The sequence below is a fragment of the Eurosta solidaginis genome, chromosome 3, assembly GCF_040869045.1.
Source record: "Eurosta solidaginis isolate ZX-2024a chromosome 3, ASM4086904v1, whole genome shotgun sequence".
NCBI classification, from domain to species: domain Eukaryota; kingdom Metazoa; phylum Arthropoda; class Insecta; order Diptera; family Tephritidae; genus Eurosta; species Eurosta solidaginis.
The window spans coordinates 153945877-153956211 of record NC_090321.1 but is presented as its reverse complement, the minus strand read 5'-3'; positions in this window follow the sequence as shown (position 1 = coordinate 153956211).

Here is a 10335-nt window from a genome sequence, read left to right as displayed (position 1 = left end):
TTTTAGAGCTGTGCAACTGTCGAATGCTTTGCCTAATAAAGTAAAGTTAGAGCCAAATCCTAAGCGCTTCAAGTTATGCCCTTATTACCGTTTACAACTCAACTCTGTTTCAGTTGAAATTTTGCAATTTCGTATTACGCATGGCGGATGATACAAGGTGGCAGCATGGTGAAATACCTGCAAACATAAATAAACATTCCATGTACTTTGTTTTTGTAAATTCGATGGACAAATGCCAAATCGTACTGCGCCATAAGTTGATGTATCAAATCAAATAAAAAAGTTTATAATCAGCTGTCCCATGCTGCCACCTTGTATCGTCCCGCCATGGTATTAAAGACTACAACTCAACCTGTCAAAAACAGTGTCGGTTGAAGTTGTCTAGTGTAACAACTTTTTGTGGAATTAGCTTTTACAACCTTGTGTTGGTGTAGTTGTCAAAGACATCAAAATCTGACAACTGATTACTAGCAGTTGTCTCATACAATTTTGCAGTTGTTTGGAAAAAAGGTAACGTTTTACAAGACGATTCACCACCTAATTTTTAACAAAAATTTTCAAAGTTGGTATCAAAAGACACGCTTCGACCTCCGTTCTTAGAATCCGAAAGTAAAAATTAAAAATTTCATTTCTGTCATATCATTTCCGTCCAAATTTTCATGTGGTTGTTGTATTTCGCCAGATTTTTTGTACACATTAATGCAGAAAGGTGTTGGATCAACCCAGGGTTATTTTTACAAATCGCGGCCGTAGGCAGCCAACACAAAAAGGTGTTCTGAGCAAAAAAAAACTATGGATCGGGCCTCATATTTCGGACCCTCTTGGGACCATTTTAGGGGTTTTTGTAAACATCTTTCGATATAAATAAAATGTTTAATTTCCGCTTTCGGATTCTTAAAACGGATGTCGAAACGTGTATTTTGATACCACCTTTGATACTTTTTGAAAAAAAAAAAAAAAAATAATAAAATTCATGTAAAACGTTGCCGGAAAAAAATTAAAAACATGGAAAGCGAGTATTTAAACCTTTTTTAAATTCATTTAAACAATCTTTTATAATCAGCAATTTTGTACACATTTATAGAAAAAACAAATTTTCAACCAAAGATTACATTGAACATCTTGTTGGCCTTCTGGAGCGACATTCCAAAATGGACGAGGCAAGGCGCAGTTCGGATGCAGCCAAAATAGGTGAAATTATGCGAACGTGAGTCGCATCGATACTATTCACTACTCCTGGGAATCCTGTTTTAGAGTAAAATGCGGTTTTTGTAGCGCTTTGCTCTGGAGTCATATGGGTTTTAATCCACTTCGAACAAATATGCTCCTCAATATCTAAAACCACTTTATTAACTGTAGATGTTGTCCAGTCCAACACTAAAATCCTTTCCACAGCATTTTTGATAGCTGCCGTCAGCAAGGAGTGTAGTTTTAAAATAGGGGTACAGCCGTCCCTCGAGAAATATTCTTCCTTACTTAACCGAAAATAGCTTACAAATCTGCAAAATAACTTCATTAGGTTAGGTTGAAATGGCCGGTCCATGAAGACTCACATAGACGCAGTGTTACCCGAAGTTTGTTTTAACGACCAAACTGAAAAACCCTATAAAAACCAGGACCTATGTTATAAAATAACTCCGTCCTCTTGGCAAATACTAGAAGCTTCCTAGGACTTTAGCCACTTGCTTCTTCTAGATCTGACAGCTGTATCAATCCTATAATAGCTGGAATCTTAGCCTGGCGAGCGCTGGACACGAGCACAGAACGTGCTCAATCGTTTCCTCCTCCAATCCGCACTTCCTACATCTGCTATCACTGACGAAGCCTAATTTAAAGGCATGTGACGCCAGAAGACAGTGTCCAGACAGAATACCCGTCATGAGTATACACTGTATACTATACAGTCTTCTCTTTTTAATGATAGAAGCAACTTTGTTAGTCTAAGGTTGTAAGACCTGCACATAATCTTCAGACATTTTACAGCCCGCGCTTGAATCCACGCCTTTCCCGCTTGGTCAATCATGTGCACCTCTCGCCAACGCTTGATCTCGCCCAGTCTAATTGGGACGTCTACGGAGCAGCCTTCAAGGGATGCGCCCTTTTTAGCTAGTTCATACGCTTTTTCATTCTCATCTATTCCCATATGCCCTGGGACCCAATATATATGTATGCTTCTAAAAATAAATAAATGTAAGGCGCGATAACCTCCGAAGAGATCTAAGGCCGAGCTTCTCTTCCAATTTGCGTCGTGCTCCTCTTGATTTTTCCCTACAAATTGGCCGGACGGGACCTACGTGTTTTATGCCGACTCCGAACGGCATCTGCAAAGCAGATGAGTTTTCACTGAGAGCTTTTCATGGCAGAAATACACCCGGAGTGCTTGCCAAACACTGCCGAGGGGCGACCCCGCTTAGAAAAATTTTCTTCTAATTGAAAAATCTTATTTCTAAAATTTTGATGTTGCTTTGCCCGGGAGTTGAACCCAGGGCATACGGTGTGATAGGCGGAGCACGCTACCATCACACCACGGTGGCCGCCATGCTTCTCCCTGTCGCTATTCTCTCCAGAGACTGATTACACTCTCAACACCCATTTAGATGCTGTGCTATGCGAGATTATTGCCTTAGTTGCTTCTTGACTGTCAGTATAAAAGTTAATACGGTTGCAGCTAAAGCTATTCTCTTCCAGGGTTTCTACTGCTTTGGTTACGGCTAATATTTCCGCTTGCAAAACGCTACAGGATCTGTTGATTTCCGGATCAGCAGAGTATACCGCAGACCCTACTCCTTCCACTACTTTGGAAACATCTGCGTACACATGTATCGCCTCGTCCGCCATTTGAGCACCCTTGCGCCAACCGTCCACCTTTATTGTGGACTTCATTAGAAGCTCATCATTTGTCACTTAAACGTTTTCTTACTTGGTCCTTGGTAGTTCCATGGGATTGGTGTGATAATGCGATTTTGTTTCCGTTTTCGCGACATGTCAATCACCAAAATGTCACCAAAATTTTCGTCGTTATAAAATAAATTTAATATTATTCAATTGATATCCATTTTGCTATTAATAAAAAAACACTTTTGCAAATGCTTGAATTTCCGCCACAAATTGATCAGCTGTTCATTTATCTGTCAAATCATCACTTTTTTAGGTTGGCAACATTAATTCAACTTCAACTGAAATAAGTTGTAATTCGTAATACCAAACAGGAGCTGAGTGGTCTTAAAGTCGAGTTGTTTTAATTACAACCCAACTAAGTTGAGTCGTTTACAATAGGGCAATAGGGGCAAGCGTCTGAAATGTTTATTTTGATTTTCGCAGTTCATCATTCAACACCCAAGTCTCCCGGTTTGACATTTCCTAAAGTTGGCGGACATGTCCCCAACTAGTCTCTTGGAGTGAATCAGATTGGATATAGCCTATTAACCGTGTTTAAATATCACCTACATATTACGGCTCCTGTTACAAATGTGAATACGTAGGCACATATTTTAACCAGGTTAGGCTTTGTCCTTCGCAAGAACACTCAAAGTGATGAAGAAATGATCGGGTGGTCTACTACCCTAACGTAGGGGATAGTCGAACTAGTCTGAAAACTGAAGGCGGTCATTCATAATGAGCTCTTATATCATAAGGCCGGAAACGAAGTCTATTGAATTCAATGTTTCGAACACAAACGTCTGCAAATTTTGATCTACATTTTAAAACTTTTATCCACGGTCATTGTAAAGTTTAAATTATGTAGACGTCCACCATCACCCATGAGTTACGCAATGATATCTACTTAGACTCTTTATGATTTCGAGGGTGGGATTCTTGGCCGAATAGTTACTCCCTAACGTTTCAAGGTGTTTCTTTGGTGTAGCTCGGCAGCATAGCGCGACAAAAACATCCGTCAGAAAGTCTTCGGAGCTACACCTAGAGCTTCTAAGAAAGTGACGTCGACGAAGGTATGAGTTCGAAGTCGCAGTCCTATAGCTTCTGTGCTGGCATATGGTATAAGCGCCAGGATACGTGGTAGCGACTGGTGGTCGGGACTTCTACTGTTCGCACGTCGGGAATTGTAGCTCTTAGAAACAGTAAAAAACAAGTAAGGAAGGCTAAGTCCGGGTGTACCGAACATTACATACTCAGCTGAGAGCTTTGGAGACAAAATTGTCTTTTTCATGGATACATACAAATGGTAATACTAAAAAGTGGAGCAACTTGCCTTTGCTATCTTTCTGCAGCTATCAATTTGTTTTATTTGAATATTTTTTTTAAATATGAAAATTTGGTTAAATTTGAAAGCACTTCTTCGTCACCCTTCGCTGCGTTGGTTTCGTAGGGTTCCATAGATGGTTTATAAGGGGTTTTTAATTCCATATCACATACCTTTGGGAAATATCGTCCAAATTGTAGACCAAGGGTAACGTTTTTTGGAACGATTTTCCTTCATCCTTTGTCAATTAAGGGAAAATCACCATGTAGGAAAATGAACCTAGGATAACCCTGGAATGTGTTTGTATGACATGGATATCAAATGAAAGGTGTTAATGAGTATTTTCAAAGGGAGTCGGCCTTAGTTCTATAGGTGGACGCCTTTGGATATCGCCATAAATGTGGACTAAGGGTGACTCTATACTGTGTTTGTACGATATGGGTATCACATTAAAGGTATTAATGAAGGTTTTGAAAGGGAGTGGCCCTTAGTTGTATATGTGAAGCCGTTTTCGTAATATCGACCAAAATGTGGACCAGGGTGACCCAGAACATCATCTGTCGGGTACCGCTAATTTATTTATACATATATGTAACACCACGAACAATATTCGTGCCATGATTCCAAGGGCTTTTGATTTTCATTTTCTTCTACTTAATATCGAAGGTATCACACTCATTTTACAAAGCTTTTTCCAAAGTTATATTTTGCGTCAAAAAGCCAATCTAATCATTATGTTTCATCCCTTTTTCGTACTTGGTGAAGAATTATGGCACTTTTTTCATTTTTCCAAATTTTCGATATCGAAAAAGTGAGCATGGTCATATGTGGATTAGGCCTTTTTTAATACCAAGATAAAGTGAGTTCAGATAAGTACGTGAACAAAGTTTAGTAAAGATATATAAATTTTTGGTCAAGGTATTGTGTTAACGGCCGAGCGGAAGGGCAGACGGTCGACTGTGTATAAAAACTGGGCGTGGCTTCAACCGATTTCGCCCATTTTCACAGGATACAGTTATCGTCATAGAAGTTATGCCCTTACCAAATTTCACAAGGATTGGTAAATTTTGTGTTCGACTTATGGCATTTAAAGTATTCTAGAAAAATTAAACGAAAAAGGGCGGAGCCACGCCCATTTTGAAATTATCTTTTATTTTTGTATTTTGTTGCGCCATATCACTGTCACTGAGAGGATTGTCAACTGCGGGGATCGCTGTGGATGTCGCAGGTCTATTTCCTACTAGCAACCGCGGAACCAAATACGTTCCAATGGTTATGGAGGATTTCAGCAAATGGCCAGAGGTATACCCAATTCCAAATCAAGAGGTGAAAACAGTAGCAGAAGTGTTTACAAACAATTGGGTTGCAAGGTATTGGTGCACAACAACTGTGTTCCAGGAATTGTGTAGACATTGGGCATTTGAAAAACTCGGACAACTGCATTGCATCCTCAGTCCGATGGTATGGTGGAACGATTCAATACAACCTTGGAAGGACACTTAAGGAAAGTAGTGGACAAGTTCCATAAAGAGAGGGGATACACACGTATCCTTATTCTCGATGACTTATCGATCCGCAGTGCATGAGGCAACGGGCCAAACTTCCGCAAAGGTAATTTTTGGCAATGACCTTCGAATGCCAGCTGACTTGAAGTATGGGATAAATGCCGATGCGGTAAGAAATTCCAGGAAATCCACTGGTGCCTTGGGGGAAGAAATAAGAGAAATGCACGATCTTGTGGAAATTCAGATACGATAAAGCAATTAACTCAGCTTTTCTGGAAGAAGATTTGGTGCTGTTATACAACCCAAAACGAAAGAAAGGTTTGTCACCGAAATTTCGGTTTTATTGGGAAGGCCCATATAAAGTTGTAAAACTGATCAGCGATGTTGTTTACCGCATACAGGACCATTGAAAAACCATGAAATAAAATGAAACTTGTTCATTTGGAAAGGCTGGCAGCGTTTATATCGGGAAATTTTTCTAATCGGGATAAGTCACTATGCTGCTAGTAAATAAATATACAACAACAGCGAAGTATACAGGCCCACATACATGTACACAAATTCTCAGCCGTATACACACATATGCATAGAAGGCAACAGTGAGAGTACTGGAGGCTGAGCTCAGGCCAAGGGGGTCACTGCTGGCAAACAGTGAACGGCCTATTAGTTTAGGTTAGCTGCGAATATTCAAATAAGCAGCCCCCGACCAGGAGTAGCTGGCGAGGAGGATTTGGCTTAAAAGGCCTCATGTACCCTGTGAACCAACAGTGACAGGGCGAGTAGATGCCGCCCTCAAAGTAGGCATGCGCAACCCACATTTAGGGAATACGTACGCACGATAGCGGGCAACTACTCATCCAGGAATGAGAAAAAAAATAATAGAAGAGGGATCAGTTTAGCTCTTATAATACTAAGAAAAACTTACATTTTTTACAGTATGAAGAGTGAGCCCAGTAAGGTATTAATTAAGGTATACTGGAATAACCATTCGGATATGTTTGCTAAGGGCTGGTGAGCGTTAAATTCGGAAATCTTAGTACACGGCTTGATACCCCGTCAAAACGACTTTCCGGATAATGTCGCATTCGTCTCCGTTCCGTTAAAACCTTGGGTTTTGATCCAATTCCGTCACCATTAAGTAGGTGGAGCAGGTTAGGTTGAGATCCTTCTCGATTAATGCTGATCTGGTTCTGAACGCAGTCCTCATGAGGGACTGCGTCAACCTTCACATGGCCTTTCTGCCTTCGCATAGATAACCACGGGATTACTCAAGGTGACTGCACATCCGGACTAAGATAGCGGCCCCAAGTGACCCCTTTAACCTCCTTATGCGGCGAAAGTTACCTCGCTCTCCAGAAAGGCATACCCCACTGGGAGCAGGTGACAATATTTCGTCGCTCAAACTGTCGAAACCGAGGGGAGCGGAAGTAAGAGGCGTGCAAGGAGCATCTTCAGCTATTCTAGGAGCAACAGGAGAACCGCGAAAGCAAGACTCAAACAAGCACTCCTATGTTAAGTGGTCTTATTAAGAAAGCAGCGGTAAACCTACAAAATCCTTAGGCCCCAGGAGGTAATAAAGTGACCATTGAAAATAACATGGCCAAATTAGGGAGATCGATCGATGAATTGATTGCATTTTTTAAAGGGCGTAAGAACATACACGTGGAAATTAAACGCTTGGCCTCCGTCATTAGGGCTGGAAGCCCATCACCCCCAGGAAAGGGACCTACGAAGAACTCGGTGAATGCAAGCAACATAGTCAAGCCCACTACCTCATCGAAGGACGTTACGCCGGGGCGCGAGGGAAGTCACAAGCGTCGGCCGCCTATGCAGAAAAAGACGGAAAGCCAGGAAGCCACGACAGCTCAAAAAACGGGAGAGTGGTGGGTAGTCAAACCCAAAAACGGGAGTAAGAAAAAAGTGATTAAGGTCAGACCTCAATATTTCCAAGGCAAGATGCTACATATGCTAACATACTACGACAGGTAAGAAGTTCCGAAGAATTAAAAGCCCTTGGGGGTGACGTCAAAACTATTAGAAAAACGGCAAAAGGAGATTTGTTACTCCAACTAAAAAGATCACAGGAGGTGAAAACAAGCGCGTACCAGGCAGAGATTGAGGCAGTCCTTAAGGAATCAGCGAAGGTCATAGCAAAGTCTCAAACGGTCCCCCTACAGCTCCAAGACCTGGCTGAGATAACCACGGCCGAGGAGATTTGTGATGCCCTCCATAAGCAATGCAGCATTCAACGGCCTGATACAAAGGCTATACAAAGTATACGCAGAGGGTACAGCGGTACAAAATCGGCTCTTATAACTCTTACAGCGGATGTAGCCAAAGTTGTTCTAAAGGCGAAAAGAATACGAGTGGGATAGGTATCCTGCCGAATAAGAGAAGTAAAACAAGAGAGACGTTGTTATAGGTGCTGGGCCTGTAGAAATATAGCTCATAAAAGCAACGCGACTATGGTTAGGTCAAATATTTGCAGGAAATACGGTCAGGAGGTCCATAAGGCCGCGAATTACTCAAATCTACCGAAATGTGCGGTATATGGGGGACAACAGTTTTAGATGCCCACAACGGGGGCGAAGCAATCACATTGCCTAATGAGATTGTTACAACTCAATCTAAACCGCTGCCAAGCGGCTCACGACCTCTTTTCCCAAACAATGTTTGAAGAAGGATTTGATATAGCAATACTTGCAGAACCATACAGAAATACCCAGGAACAAGGTTGACTATCGGACTAAGCTGGGAAATCCCCAATTTGGATACCTGGAAAACTCCTTCCACAAGAAGAAATGGCACCGGCAGTGGCTGGATTCACATGGGTATAAACCCCAAAGGAATATACAAGTTAGCACCAAATATGTTGCAGTTCAGGCTGGCGCTCATGCCTGGTCAGCAATAAATTAGTTGTTTACCCAAACAACGTAACACTAATTATTGGGTAAACGGGAAGTGATCCAGAGGCTGGGTCAGCCAAAATACTGGAATTTCGAACAACATCCGCAATTGAATTGGGAATAACATCCGCCACGCGCCGTCCGAAAATCTGCTGATACAGGTAGAATAAGGTTATATTAGCAGCTAAGTTAGAGTTGTAAGCACCGTTGTAATTGACAATTAAATAAATAAAGGTCTTTTGACCAAAAAATTTTATTTTTTTCGAATATAAACTTCGAACCCGATAATTGGCGCCCGAGCTAAAAAGCTTTGTGTGGTAAACGTATAGAGTCGGAAATCGGTATTAGGCTTAATAAAGTGCCACCGGAACTTTTATTTAAACTGTCGGAAAGTACCGCCAGTATAGCATTAACTTTCAAAAAGTGCCACAATAGAAAAAGTGCCGCGTAGGAAAGAAAAATAAACCGATCGAAAAACGAGTAATACAAGAAAAGAAGGGAAAACTTTCAATAAGTACCACAAATAATAAAGTGCTACGAACTGAAAAACTATCCTAGTCCGTGTTACTAAACGATACCTATACCTATTGTTGTCTCAACAGCTGGCGGCCCGTGAAGAAAACAATATTCGAGTCTCCGTATCATGAATTCAGTAAGCTAAAATCTTTATTCATTTCAGTTAATAAATATGACAATATGTGACTTAATTGTACAAATTATGTATCTTACATTTTGTTTAACCACGGCGCCTGTGTATTCTTGGACAATCAGAAATTTATGACATGAAATTTGCAATTGATTTGACGTTTGCAATTAGCGAAGGTGGGAGGTAGAAAATTACGAAATAGCAATATGCGATGGGTTGCCAACGTAACTTTCGCAACATACCCCCCCTCGTAAATTGCGTACGGTCTCGTATGGAATTTACCTACTTAGTTCTGTTTCGTTAGGTCCAGCTTCGCCAACTTGACTACCGGTCGGGTGCATATACCGTTTGCTGTTCTCACCACGGCACTGCGTGCTTGTCCGTCGTTTCCGCGATGAAGATCTACAACTACTCCTTTCGGCCATGAGTTCCTCTTAGCATTGTCGTCGACGATTACTACTACGTCGTTTATTTCGATTGGGCGTACCGGTGGTTGGAACCATTTCGAGCGTCTGGTAAGGCATGGAAGATATTCGCGTATCCAACGCCTCCAGAACTGGTTCGCTAACTGATTTGAGATTCGGAAGCATCGCCGAAGAGCTGATCCGCTATCGTCATCACAGCCTGATTCTCGAATGCCGCTTGAACTTCCTAACAGGAAGTGGTTAGGTGTAAGTGCATCATCATCTACCGTATCAATCGGTACGTATTTAGAGGTCTGGAGTTGAGGATGTTTTCTATGTCAGCTATAGTAGGTCTAAGGACTTCCTCGCGGAGTACAGCACCATTTGTAATGTCCATTAGAATTGATTTCGTTGACCGGATCATTCGCTCCCATGCACCGCCCATGTGTGGAGCCGATGGCGGAATGAAGGACCATTCTATTTCGGGCTTCTGCTTCTCTAACTCCCCGGCCGATAAATTTTCTATTTCGCTGATAAGGGCGCGACTTGCGCCACGAAAATTAGTGCCATTATCCGACACAATGCGTTGCGGTACTCCTTTGCGGCTGACGAATTGCTTTAGTACAAGTAGAAATGTCTCCGTAGACAGCGATGAGGCGATTTCAATATGAAT